Here is a 14,458-nt window from a genome sequence, read left to right on the forward strand (position 1 = left end):
GATCCTTCAGTTCACATAAAGCTGTAGAGGGGACGCCAGACTGACCCCTGGCCTCCACTGTAAATGCCATGTGCCATGTGACCTCAAAGCAGGTCATTTGCTTGCCTGATGCCATGGAGTTCAGAGAAGGCATCAGACTCTCTAGAACTGGCACTGCATGTAGTCAAACCCAGGTTCTCTGCAAAGGCAGTGAGTGTTCTTAAGCTGCCGGCTATCTTCTACCCTCTGTCAGCCCCCTTCTTGTGACCCAGTTTTCTTACTCATGTATTATAGTATACCTGCTATTACACTAGGTATTAGACTATTAGAATCCCATATTTCAGAACCGTTTCATTGCTTTGTGTGTATGTTTGTGTACATGTTCACATCCACACACCCAAGGGTGGGCCTGGTATCTTCCTCAATCCCTTTTCCCCTTAATTTTTGAGATGAGTGTATCTCGTGGGATCTGGACCTTGCCAGTTTGAATAGACTGGCTGGTCAGTATCCGCAGAGATCTCTTTGTTTGTCTCCCCAGTGCTGGGATTACAGGCACAATGCCCTATCTTGCTTTTACATGGGTGTTAGGGGTCAAACTCAAGCTTCTGTGACAAGCATTTCAGCAACCTGACTCCTCTGCTAGAGCCTCTAGTGCTGAGCTGTGAGAGCACCTAGTACTGAGCTGTGAGAGCATCTAGTGCTGAGCTGTGAGAGCACCTAGTGCTGAGCTGTGAGAGCATCTAGTACTGAGCTGTGAGAGATCTAGTGCTGAGCTGTGAGAGCACCTAGTGCGAGCTGTGTCTCCAGCCCTACCTAGCCACTGCCTCACATTTGTACAGAACAGGCTGGCCTTCAGCTTAAAGAGATATTGCCTGTGCCTCTAAAAAGTGCTGGATTAATGGGTTTCTTTCCATATAATATAAAGTGCTTATTAAGGGAGGACCTCTGAGAAAATACAGATTAAGCTATAAAACCAGCTTCAAGTTCACTGCAAGTTTTGGAATCATCTTTGTTATCATACATGAGACTCATAATCTAAAAGGAACTGACCTTTTTGTATATTTGTATTGCGTGTGTGTGTGTGTGTGTGTGTGTGTGTGTGTGTGTGTGTGTGTGTGTATGAATGTACACTCTCAGGGCAGTGGTGCAAATGTGGAGCTCAGTAGTGATTTATGAATGTTGGTTCTCTCCTACCATGTGGGTCCCAGGAAACAAACTCAGGATGTTGTACTTGGTGGCAGGTGCCTTTACCAGCTGAGTCATTTCAACACTCTGCCCTGCAACGATTAATTCTCTCCTAAGTTTAGTCATATTATAGCTGGATTGAGATTGGGTCTCTGTAGCTCAGGCTGGCCCTGAACTCTGTTTTAACCTTCCACGCGCATGAGTCTTCTGCCTCTTGAAATCCTAGAAGTAACCCTTTTTATGTACCTAGGCGCTATGAAAGAGACGTAACCTCCTATCTTGAGGGAACAAACTCTGTAGAATGTTTATAAGGAAATGATTATAATGGGAAACACATTATAGTAATCCAGGATATATTTTCTAATTATATATATTATATATGCATATGGTTTTTTGAAATGGTTTCACTGTGTAGCCTTGGCTATCCTAGAACTTACTCTGTAGACTAGCCTGGCCTTGAACTCGCAGAGACATCAGGTCAAGGATAATGAGGCAGGGTTTCACAGTCCAAAGACTTCATGAAGTCAGGGCAAGGAGCTCACAAAGCCCCGTATTCATCCTTTTCTGTTAGCTGGGATTAGGGAGACATTTTCTTTAGTAATGTAATCACTGGTAAGGTGCTATCTTCCTATAAATAACTGTACTCAATGCTCCTGTAAGCAACCCTGATGAAATTCACTGAGGTGCGACATACACCTAAATGAGAGAGAAAACACATGAGAGTGAAGTGGGGGGTCAGTTGGAAAGGAGAAATGAATAGTGTAGTGTGTGTGAAAATAGAGTGATCCCCGGGGACTGGGAGGAGGGGTGCAGTGATCCGGATGTGAAGTGAGTACAAAAGTGAAAGATCAGCTGACAGGAAGAAGCTGGTGCTGTGAGATGATACGGCAGCAGCAAGGAGGGTGAAGGGAAGCTTCCTGATCCAAGACAGCAGGAAGTGAGGACTGGCCAGATGGCTGTGCAGGCAGCATGGGAGTCAGCACAGCTGTGCCATGCACCTGTTCCTGTGTCAGCTGCACCCATCCATAGGATGGTGAGAGGAACTCTAGGATTGAGCTTAGGAAAAATAAACGCATGGGGAGAATAGTAGTGCACACCTTTAATCCCAGCACTTGGAGGCAGAGTGGGTGAATCTCTGAATGTGAGGCCAGCTTGGTCTACAGAGTGAGTTCTAGAACAGCCAGGACTACACAGAGAAACTCTGTCCTGAAAAACAAAAACCAAACCAACCAAACGAAATGAACACTGCCACACTGCTGCAATGGAATGGCAGGGGTGGAACCAGTGAAGCAAAGCTGTGCAGCTCCCAGCTGAACTCTCCCAATCACATGCCACTCCCAAAGCCCTTAAAAGGAGGTCCCCGAGTCACGCACAAGCCTTTGATCCCAGCACTTGGGAGGCAGAGACAAATCTCTGTGAGTTCCAGGCCAGCCTGGTCTACAGAATGAATTCCAGGACAGCCAGGGCTACACACAGAAACACTATCTTGAAAAACAAAAGAATAGGAAAAAAGAATAAGCCCCCTTTGCTCTGTTAGACAAGGCCTCACTCACTATGTACAGCTAGCTGGCCTGGACTTCCCTGCCTGAGCCAGACTGGCTTCAAACTCAGAGATCCATCAGCCTCGGTTTCTGGAATGTTGGGATTAAACGTGTGCGGCCACCACACCTGATGGAGGACCTTTACATTACTAACCAGAACTGTGGGCTGGAAAAAATGTTAGTGGTCCCACCCACAGGGTACTTACTCTAGGAAGTAAAATTGAAGGCTGAAGCCGAGAGAGCTGGGTGATATGTTAACCAGTCAGTGAGATGGCCCATTGGGTAAAACCACCTGCAGCCAGGCCTGGTGACCTGAGTTCAACCCCCAGGATGACCTGCCAGAAGAAACAACTCCCATAAGTTGTTTTAGACTTCCACAGGAGGATGACACCTCTCCCTCCCACTACGTGTACGACACACACCACCACCACCACCACCACCACCAATGTAATTATAAATTTTCAAATTACTTCTTAGCTGTTTATATAGTATCGCACATCTAAAATCTCAGTACTTCAGAGGCTGTGGGAGGATGATTTCCCGACCAGTCTGACCTAGACAGTGAGTTCTAGGCCAGCCTGGATTCCAAAGTGAAACACTGTCTTAAGCAAATGAAGAGAGACAGGTTCTCAGTATGTAGCGCAGGCTGGACGTTAGCGTGCTGAGATGACAGGTGTGAGTCACCAGGCCTGGCTTGTTTTCTCATTCTTGCAGTTCTCAACCCTAGCGGTGCTGCCATAGCGTCACAGGGACCAATGTCCCCCAGTGACCTCATCCCTTAGCCTTCCTTGTTTCCCTTTTTTACTTCTCCTTTCTTTCTCCCTTTCTCTTACTTGATTCTCTTAAAATTTTTATATGTATAGATGTTTGCCTGTGCTCCATGTAAGTAATTTGTATCTTCAGAGGTCAGAAGGCAGGATTGGACCCCTAACACTGGAGCTACAGGTAGTTGTGAGCCTCCATGTGAGTGCTGGGAATTGAACTTGGGTCCTCTGGAAGAACAGCCAGTGCTCTTAACCACTGAGCCATCTCTCTAGCCTCTAAACAGTATTAAGAAAAATTGTCCCTGATAACTTAAATTTGGATTTTTTTTCTAAGAAATGGAAAAATAATGCAGCATCAACTTTAAAATACATTTAAAACCCCAATTAAAAAGAAAGGAGTGTCTTGGTCCAGTACGAGAAAACCAAAGGCCAAATACAAATAACAGTGCCAGGTAGGATAGCCACAGCTGTATATCCAAGGAGCTATGACTTTAAAGATGTATTCCCAGGCAGGCGGAATTGTGGAGCAAGACATCAAGCGTTTGTGGCACAGGATGCAGGCAGTGGTGGGTTTGGAGCTCATAAAGCAGCGAGCCTGAGAGGAGTGTGTGGGAACTGGAGAGGAAGAACACTGAGTGTCCGACTTTGATTAGTTTTACGGACAAGGCAGGCAGAGAGGCAGGACTGAGGGAAGGATTGGGATCCCGGGCTCATGGGATAGATTTGCATAAATCTAAGTTACTTAGCCATACCGTAATACCCAAGAAGCATCCAGTTTCCTGGTCATTTCAGGGGGCAATCTCGGGGCCTTGGATGAGAGCAAGGAATGAGGAAGACGGCTCCTTGGTTTCTGCATTTGGTTTAGTGGTGGTATCCTGTAAGACTTAGTTTCAGAAATGAGAGTGTTTGGCAAGAAACTGAGATTTTTTTCTTGTCCCAGGGCCTTAGAAGCCTCTGAAGCGTTTCCAGGTAGCACAGGTGTGCAGGTGGAGGGCTTAGCAAAGGTGCGCATGCAGTGTTATTAGGCAAAGATAGTGACTGCATGTGCATGGTGTGGACTGACAGTGCTGGGGTCGGGGATCGGAGAACTTCCCTTCCCTCCTCCTTTTTTTCCCCACCCTTCCTTTCCAGATGGTGTGTGTGTGTGTGTGTGTGTGTGTGTGTGTGTGTGTGTGTGTGTGTTGCTTTGTTGCCCAGGCTGGCCCTGAACTCCTAGGATTGAGTGATCTGCCTCAGGCTCCCACCTATTTAAGGCCACAGGCACTAGTCTGGCTCATGAAACTTCCTGTTTCTGAAGACGTTTCCTGAACATGAGTGTGGTGAGACTTGTTTTAAAAGATTTATTTAGGGGTTGGGGATTTAGCTCAGTGGTAGCGCGCTTGCCTAGCAAGCGCAAGGCCCTGGGTTCGGTCCCCAGCTACAAAAAAAAAAAAAAAAAGATTTATTTATTTATTTATTTTTAAAGATTTATTTATTTATTTATTTATTTATTGGGTTTTTTTTTTTTTTTTTTTTTTGTTCTTTTTTTCAGAGCTGGGGACCGAACCCAGGGCCTTGCGCTTCCTAGGCAAGCGCTCTACCACTGAGCTAAATCCCCAACCCTTTTATTTATTCTTGTATGCATGAATGTATGTATATGAGTTGCATATATGTGTACCATGATGGATGCTGTTGCCTGTGGAGGACTGAAGACAGTGCCAGATCCCCTACAACTGGAATTATATCCAGCTGTAAGCCTCTGTGTGGGTACGGAGAACTGAACCTGGATTCTCTGCAAGAACATCAAGTGCCCTAACCAACTGCGCCATCTCCAGCCTCTTGGTGGCTTACTTTCCCATGTAGGATGATATTATTAGGCAGGTGAAGGCAGGTACACGAGAAGGAAGGATTGGTGGGGGGAAAGTTTTAGTGTGAGGAGAAGCAGCAGCGGAGAGAACATGGAGGCTAATGTTAAGATTCCTCTCTGTACATTTACAGGTTGTTATAATGTTCTTAAGGGATGGATGTGTACAGGGCTTTGTATGTCTAGGTGGGCAATTATACCTTATCAATTGGATCAGAGGTTATTGTGTTGTGTGTTCTTTCATGTGGCGATTTAAGTTCAAGAGAGTGTGTGGTGGCTGGACATGCCAGCCCGCCATGAAATTGGGACATGTATTTCTGGCATAGTGGCAGCCTGCCTTGGGAACTAGATGGATAGAGAGATTGTTGCCAGGCTCAGAGAGAAGCCATCAGCAGTGTGATATGGGATGGAGCAGAGCAGGTGAGACATTTTGCTGACTGGGGTGAAGCTATCTACTGGATATTTTGGGGCACTACGGTGCTGGATTAAATTCAGGGTAAAAGACAACATTTATTTTTTTATAATTTTACAGCAACAATAACTTACTGGTCAGCATTCAGTTTAAGAAACAAAACCAATCCAGGTATTTTAGGGAGAAAAAATTTTACCAAATTTAGAGCTAACAGGCCAGGTGCCCTGGGACTGGTCTTTAATCTCACACACAGGAGGCAGTGGCAGGTGGATCTCTATTAGTTTGAGGATAGTCTGGTCTACACAGACCCTGTTTCAAAGAAAGAGACAGAGAGACAGAGAGACAGAGAGAGAGAGAGAGAGCGCACGAGCGAGCTTACAAAGTTATTGGAAGTGCAGGAGGAGAGGGTGCTCTAAGCGGGGGAAGGTTGATCTCTTTGAAGTGAATTAGAGGCTGGAAGCTACGAGGGGATGACTCTGTAGCTACCTGGTTGATTCGGGGCAGAGAACTGTGCTGCAGATGCAGTCTGTTGGCAGATTGCTTGCCTAGCATGAACAAAGTCTTGGGATGGATCCCAGCACCCTATCTGCCGGTAATTTCAGCACCGAGGAGGTAGAAACAGAAGAATCAGGAAATTCAAGGACATCCATGGCTACATAGCAAGTTTGAGGACACACTGGGCTTTGTTTAAAACAAAACCAAGAAAAGCTTAGTGTCACTCCATTGCAAGTCAGAGGGTGAAGGATGCTTCCATCAGCAAATGGTGGAGATGCACTTTGGTCTCTAATTATGTGAACATTAATTCATAGTAGCTCATAAACATAATCATGGGAAGATAACCAAGTCCTAGAGAAATGAAAGACCTTTCTGACTTCACATGGGACACGGCGCCAGCCTGTGATCCCAGCACCCAGCTCCAGTAGGAAAGTCTCAAGTTGAATCCTGTCTAAGATACACAGTGAGCTCCTGTCTTGAAAATTAAAAAAATAATAACAAAATAACATGTGGCCAGGTGTGGTGGTGCCTCCAAGTGGGAGGCAGAAGCAGGTAGATCTCTGTAAGTTTGAAGTCTACATACTGAGTTCTAGGTTATAGTAAGACTGTCTCAACAAAACAAAATCAAAAACCACCAAACCAAATCAAACCAACCTCGTCCCTCTACTCCGCCCCCCATAAAAACAAAATCCAAAGAAGCTTTGAGCTTCTTTGATGAACTTTGAAAACATTTTATTTTATGTACACTAAAGAAGTCAGACACAGGCTGGAGAGATGGCTCAGTGTTTAAGAGCACTGACTGCTCTTCCAGAGGTCCTGAGTTCAAATCCCAGCATCCGCATGGTGGCTCGCATCCACCTATAATGGGATCTGATGTCCTCATCTGTCATGCAGGCACACATGCAAATAGAGCACTCATATGTATGAATAAATCAATCTTTAAAAAAGCCTCTTTATGGGCTGGAGAGATGGCTTAGTGGTTAAGAGCACTGACTGCTCTTCCAGAGGTTCTGAGTTCAAATCCCAGCAACCATATGGTGGCTCACAGCCATCTGTAATGAGATTTGATGCCCTCTTCTGGTGTGTCTGAAGACAGCTACAGTGTACTTACATGTAAGAAATACATCTTAAAAAAAAAAAAAAGCCTCTTTATTGCTGAACCATCTCTCTGGCCATTAATGTAAGGGTTTTTTTTTAATGATTTATTTATTTATTAAATATAAGTACAGTGTAGCTATCTTCAGACATACCAGAAGAGGGCATCAGATCCTATTACCGATGATTGTGAGCCACCATGTGGTTGCTGGGAATTGAACTCAGGACCTCTGGAAGAACAGTCGCTGCTCTTAACCACTGAGTCATCTCTCCAGCCCCTAAGCAAGCTTTCTTACTGCACTCCTGTTACTGTGCACACACAGCTCCTGCCCTTAAGGAGGTTGTATTTGTGAACCACACCCAGTCTTCACTTTTTCCCCATTTTTTTTTTAAAGGACAGGATCTTTTCTTTTGTTTTTGATACAAGGTCTCTCTATGTAGCCCTAGCTGACCTAGAACTCACTCTGCAGCCCACTCTGATCTTAAACTCACACAGATCTATGTCTCTGCCGCCCAAGTGCTAGGATTAAAGGCATTTGCCACTACACCTGGCTTTTCCAGGACCTTTTAATAATCATCTTTCTGAGCCAGGCGGTGGTGGTGCATGCCATTGATCTCAGCACTGGGGAGATGAGGCAGGTGGATTGCTGTGAGTTTGAGGCCAGCCTGATCTATAAAACAGTACAGCCAGGGCTACATGGAGAAACCCTGTCTAGAAAAAATTCAAAACCAAACCAAACCAACAAGAAATCCAAATCATCTTCTTTCTGTAATCGCAGTCTGCTCTCTACAGGATTTCTGCCTGTAGTGTACTAACAACATACTCTATTAGCACTACTATTTTATTGGGTTTTGAAATAGGGCCTGATGTAGATAGACGGCCTCAGATTTCCTGTGTAACTGAGCATGACTATCTTCTACTCCTCTTTTCTACACCTTTGAAGAACTGAGTTTATATACTTGAACCACCATGCCAGGTTTTAGCGTGTTCTGAGGCTGAGACCCATGGCTTCATGAATTCTAGGCACGCATTCTACCTACCAAGTGAGCTACAATCCCAGTTCATTTTTTTCATCTTAAAAGTCCCTTTCTCCCAGGTATGGTAATGCACATCTGTCTACAATTTTTGCCTTTGGGAGGTAGAGACAGGAAGGATCACAAGTTCAAGGCCAGTTTGGGCTTCATAGAGAGAGACCGTGCCTCAAACAAGCAAACACAACACACACACACACACACACACACACACACACACACACACACACACACCCAAACTAGGGGCTGGAGAGACGACTCAGCAGTTAAAAGCACTGCTGCTCTCCCGAAGGACCTGGATTTTATTCCTAGCACTCTGTGGCCCATAACCATCTGTAACTCCAGTCCAGGGGATATACGCCTTCCCCTGGCCTCCAGTTGGCACACGTAGCACAGGCATGCAGTACAAGTAGATCATTCAAGGCAAAACACCCATATATAAACATATGAAATCAATTAAACAAACAAAATAACAACTTTTCCTTCTGGTGCTGGGGAGCTTGCACATCAGTTGGCATTGCTTACTGCTTTCCCAGAGGGCCTGAGTTTGGTTCCCAGCATCCATTGCCCACTGTAACTCCATCTCTGTGGAATCCAACACTCTCATCTGACCTAGCAGGGCACTTTTATACACAGTACCCATAAACAACTTTTTAAAAATCCAGCACTGCAAACAATCCCATCCCCTCCAAAGCTGCTTCCTCATTGCTCTTATGGGTACCCACTCTCTTCTTTGACTAGTCAATGTTCATTTGCTTTTTCCCTCCTCCATTCTTAAAAAAGTGTGTGTGTGTGTGTGTGTGTGTGTGTGTGTGTGTGTGTGTGTGTGTGTAAGCACCCATGTGTCCCACAGAGCAATGTGGTCAGAGAACTCTCAGTTGATTATCTCCTGCCACCTTGTGGGATCCATCAGATCTGACAGGGTCTCATTATGTGGCCTTGGCTGACTGTCCTGGAACTCACTGTGTAAAGCAGCCTGGTTCTGCCTCACAAATGCTAGGTGGGATTAAAGGGTTACACTACCACACTGGCATCTCTTCTCATTCTTTTTTTTTTTTTTTTAAAGATTTATTTATTGTATGTATATGAGCACAGTGTAGCTGTCTTCAGACACACCAGAAGAGGGCATCGGATCTCATTACAGATGGCTGTGAGCCACCATGTGGTTGCTGGGATTTGAACTCAGGACCTCTGGAAGTGCAGTCTGTGCTCTTAACCTCTCCGGCCCTCTTCTCCATTCTTACAAACTCATTCTATATAAGCTTTTGCCTGTCAATGTACCATATGTACATCAAGATTATTGATAAGCTCTATTTCCTTCAATCCACAAGGTCAGTTCTCCCCTATTAATGTGAGTGGAACCTGTGAATGTATCTATCACTCTCCTTCCCTCCTAGGAAAAGGAAATTTGTTTCTAAGGTTTCAGAATTCTCTTGGTTCGTTCGCTCCTTGCTTTTGGCCTCCATGGAAGTTTGGAATTCCCCTGGATGTTTCCTCCTTCCAATCTTCACATACCCTAGATCCTTTTCATGACTGCCTTTATCTTCTGAGACAAGGTCTTTCACTTCTGATCCTCCTGCAGCCTATTCCATGCATCGGGATACAGGAACCTGTGACTATTCTCTGCTCTGGTTCCTTCCTGTGGTGTAGGGAGTTGAGGCTAGGGTCTTACACCTGTTAGGAAAGCTTCACCACTGAGCTACAGTCCCAGATCAACCTGTCTCTGTGAGACTCTCTTTAAAAATTTATCATGTATGTGTGCGTACTATGTGTGTGGTGTAAGAGGAAGGCAGAATAGGGTGCTGGATCACTTGGAAAACTGGAGTTATAATCAGTTGTAAACTCCCACGTAGGTGCTGGGAATCAAACCTGGGTCCTCTACAAAAGCAGCAAGTGATCTTAACAGCAGATTCATCTCTCCAGCTGTTTTTTCAATTTTAGAGACAGCATTTCGTTAGATAGCCCAAGATGGACTAAAACTTGTGATCTTTTGGCCTTAGCCTTCCCAGTGCTAGGCTTACAGGCATGTGCTGCCACATCCATCTCTCCTCCCCCTCCCCACCTTTTTTGAGTTTTTTTCTGTGTAGCTCTGGTTATCTTGGAATTCACTCTGTAGACCAGGCTGCCTTGTACTCAGAGATCTGCCTGTCTCCGAGTGCTGGGATTAGAGATGTGCACCACCACATCTGGTAGGCATGAGAGACCTTTTAAACAGCCTTCAGATCACCCCATGACCTGACTCGCTAACCCCTCTGTCTCACACTTCCTTCCTGGAATGTTCTTGACCCAGATAGCTGAAAATCAGTTAGCTCTTCTGGGACCACTTAACTGCAATTTTATCAGAGAAGCCTCCCTCATCTACCCTGTGTGCAGCTACAGCCCTTGAACACTTCCCCTTGTCCTGCCTTGCTTTGCAATTTTGTTTTTGAATTTAAAAACATCCCTGGCTTTGAATTTTTCCCCCTTTTCAAGACAGGGTTTCTCTGTGTAGGCCCTAGCCTTCCTGTAACTCACTCTGTACTCAGGCTGGTTTGAATTTAGAGACTTGCCTGTCTCTGCCTCCTGAGTGCTGGGAATAAAGGTGTGTGCCACCACTGTTGGGCTAAAATCTTGTTCAATATACTTCACTTAAATGATATTTAGGTTTGCAGAAAAATTGGGCAAAAATACACACCGTACCCATATATTCCTCATCAATTTACCTTATTACCTTGAATCATGGCACCTTACTTTCTACTGATCAATCATATTGATGCATCGTTAGTATTATTTTTTTTTCTTTTCTTTCTTTTCGGAGCTGGGGACCGAACCCAGGGCCTTGTGCTTGCTAGGCAAGTGTTCTACCACTGAGCTAAATCCCCAATCCCCATCGTTATTATTATTATTATTATTATTATTATTATTATTATAACTTATTTATTTTGCTTGGTCTGTGTGAGGGTGTCAGATCCCCTGGAACTGGAGTTATAGACACTTGTAAGGTGCCATGTGGTTGCTGAGAATTGAACCCAGGTCCTCTGGAAGATCAGCCAAGTGCTCTTAACTGCTGAGGCATCTCTCCAGCCCCACACATCAATGCATTATCATTATTAACTAGAGTTAATTCATTTTAAACTTCATTTTTTGTGTTCAATCTATGGATTTTGACAAGTGCACAATGTCACATGTCTATTATTAAGGAGTCATACAGAAGTGTCAATGCCACAAAATCCCCCTGTGCACTATCTAGTCATCCTTTCCTCCACCTAAGTGTGTCCTTGGCAACCACTGACGTATTGCTGCCTCTGTGGCTTTGCCTTGTGTAGTTGGAACAGTAGTTGGTAAACTTTTCAGGTTGGTTCTTTTCCATTATTTACGGTAATATGCATGTAAAAGGACTTCATGCATGTTCACTGCTTTATAGCTCTCTCTTCCTCTCCTGGCAAGTGTTTCTAATAAGCTTTATCTTTTACTTTTGGTTTTAGTGACAGCATCTCACTGTGCTGGCCAGGCTGGCCAGGCCTGCTTGTCTTGGCCTTTGCAAGATGAGACCTCAGATTTGTAAGAATGTCCAGGTCATACCAGGGGCTCTGTGTTCTCTTATGTTTATGTATGTTTTGCCTACATGGTATTTATGTACCACATGTACAATGTGTATGGAAGCCAGAGCTTGTCAGAGTCCCTAGGATTAGAGTTACAGATGGTTGTGAGCTCCTCCGTGGTGCTGGGAACTGAACTTGGCCCTCTGTAAAAGCAGCCAGTGCTCTTAACTACTGAACCATCTCTCCAGCCCAAAATACTGCTTAACTCACACATGGTGTTTATGAAATGTTAGCTGAATTAAAATATTTTTCTTCACCCTCCCCTCATTTGGTCATGGGGTCTCACATGCACAGGCTGCTCTGTGTGGTGGTTTGATGAACTGTCCCCCAGCCCCAGGCACTTGAATATTTGATCCCCAATTGATGGAGATGTTTGGGAGGCTCAGGAGGTGTGTTCTTGCTAGATGATGCATGTCACCAGGGCAGCCTTTGAACCGTTCCCAGCTCCCTCTGTGCTTTCTGCTTGCAGTTCAAGATGAGAGCTCTCAGCTTCTGCTCCTGCCCTCTCTGCCTGCCACTCGAAGGCATAATATTCTCTGGAACTGTAAGCCCAAATACATCCTCTGTAAGTTGCCACGGTCCTGGTGTTTTACCGCAGCAATAGAAAAGTAATTAATACAGTCTGGAACTTGCTATGTACCTGAGACTGGCCTTGAACTCTTGCTCCTCTGCCTCCACCTCCCAGGTGTTAGGATTACAAGATTTCTACCACTACACCTAGTTTGAAAACTATTTCTTAAACAAATGACTAGTACATCTAATTGAAGAACAAATTTCTATCCAGAATTCTCTTGCAAGGGAAGTCTGTAATTCACCCCTTATTCTTTTGGATTCTCAAAATTTTAACATCACTGCTTCTGACTTCATGTAAATCAGTTAATCTAGCCTGTAAATGCTTGTTTCCTTCTGTATAAAATGACCATAGTAATACCTTCCTCTAGAGTTGTAAGGATTAAATAAGGTAACATATGAACAGGAATTATTAAACCTATAGAAAGACCCAGAGGAGGATGTGAGAATGGAATGCACCCGTAGGGTTTTCCCCCTTGTTGGATTGAGTCTCATGTATTCGAAGTGGAAATCAGACTCCCTATCGAGCCAAGACTAGCTTTGAACTTGGCACTCCTGCCTCCACCTTCCAAGTGCTGGGATTATGAGCATAAGGCACCAACCCAAGTTTGTGAAATATAATCTCCCAATGGAGCCACGTCCTCAGCTCTCCAGTGACGAACTCTCAGTTATTCAGAGAAAGGAGAGTGCTGTGAGCTGCAGCACCTGAGAGAAAGATGGCAGGTGAGGCGGAGGTAGGACTGCATTCCTCCAGTTTGCTATCCCTTTATAAATAGCACTCTGCCTTCTAAGCTTTTCATGCTCACAAAAATAATCTTGGCAGGTGGATATTATAGTTACCATTTTATTCATGAAACAATAGGTTCAGGGAGGTAGAATGATTTGCCTGATTTCATCATGTGGAATGTGCTGGATCCAAGATTCCTCCTATCCATAGCCCGAGATTTTTGGGTTCAAATGCTATGGGCACCCAAGGGCAGGTAACAGAGCCTTATTTTAAAAGCTTTACCAAAACCTGGGCATGGTGGCAAAGCAGTGTAGCTCAGTTACTAGGCAGTCAGGACAACTTAGTGGAAACCCTGTCCCAAAAAGTGAGAGATAGGGTATAGTATAGCTTCAGTGTTACGAGTGCACCTGCCTAGCGTGTGCGACTCCCAACGGTCAAAAATCAGTATCGCCAAAACAAAAAAACTCGCCAAGTCGCTATGTTGGTGGGTTTCTTGCTTGGACTTGGTGAAGCACTAGGTTTCATTCCCAACATTGCAAAAAGTGAAAATAAAACACAAATTTAAAAACCCTTGTCATTTGAAACGGCTGCGATCGCGGTGGGCGGCGGCGTCATGCGGCCGGGATAGAGTGCGCGCCAGGTGGCACACTGGGCTTGCAGATGGATCCTACAAAAAACAACAACAACAAAAAAAAAAACAAAAAAACAAAAAACCGCGAGCGAGCAGGTGGGAGAGCGTCAAGGCAATTCCTCGCCCTTGCGACTCCGCCCCTTTCCCCGCCTCCAAGGGGCGGGGCGGCAAAGCGCGGGAAAGCTCAACAGGAACAGTAAAGCAAGCTCGTGTCGGGGGCGGAGAAAGAGTTCGCTTAAATGGGAAATAGGTCTGGGTTCCCTCCTTCTCTCGCGTAAGAGGCCTATCGGCATACTACCTTATGCTCTTCTTGGTTGTGGCTCAGGCCACGCCAGCACTTCCCAACGTCACCTCCCCCACTTCCGGTCGCAGCGTGTCCCAGGTCTCAGGTCTCGGTGGTTCCGGTTTCTTTTACACCGAATCCCAAAGTCTGTCCGGCTTTCCCGCAGAGGGAGGGGCTGTGCGTGGTGCGTGCGCCCAGAGGCAGGCGGACGCCAGAACCGCATCCATCCGGATTATAAAGCAATTTAGACTGTGCGAGGAACGCGAGGCAATGGTCACCCCGATGACGTAATGTTTGGGGGTGGCACCCCATTTTGTGAC

The 14,458-nt window shown here is 45.2% G+C and overlaps 1 long non-coding RNA gene across 1 annotated transcript; it reads right to left on the bottom strand.

Annotated features, from left to right (window-relative positions):
* Positions 1-1,594: 1,594 nt before the first annotated feature.
* LOC116896575 lies at positions 1,595-14,263 on the bottom strand. The gene is made up of 3 exons (XR_004387345.1): positions 14,154-14,263; positions 2,912-3,040; positions 1,595-1,735 (listed from the first exon to the last, which is right to left on the bottom strand). It is a non-coding gene; the product is annotated as an uncharacterized LOC116896575 (long non-coding RNA).
* Between the last annotated feature and the right edge of the window lie 195 nt (positions 14,264-14,458).

Source organism: Rattus rattus, chromosome 3, assembly GCF_011064425.1.
Source record: "Rattus rattus isolate New Zealand chromosome 3, Rrattus_CSIRO_v1, whole genome shotgun sequence".
NCBI classification, from domain to species: Eukaryota; Metazoa; Chordata; class Mammalia; order Rodentia; family Muridae; genus Rattus; species Rattus rattus.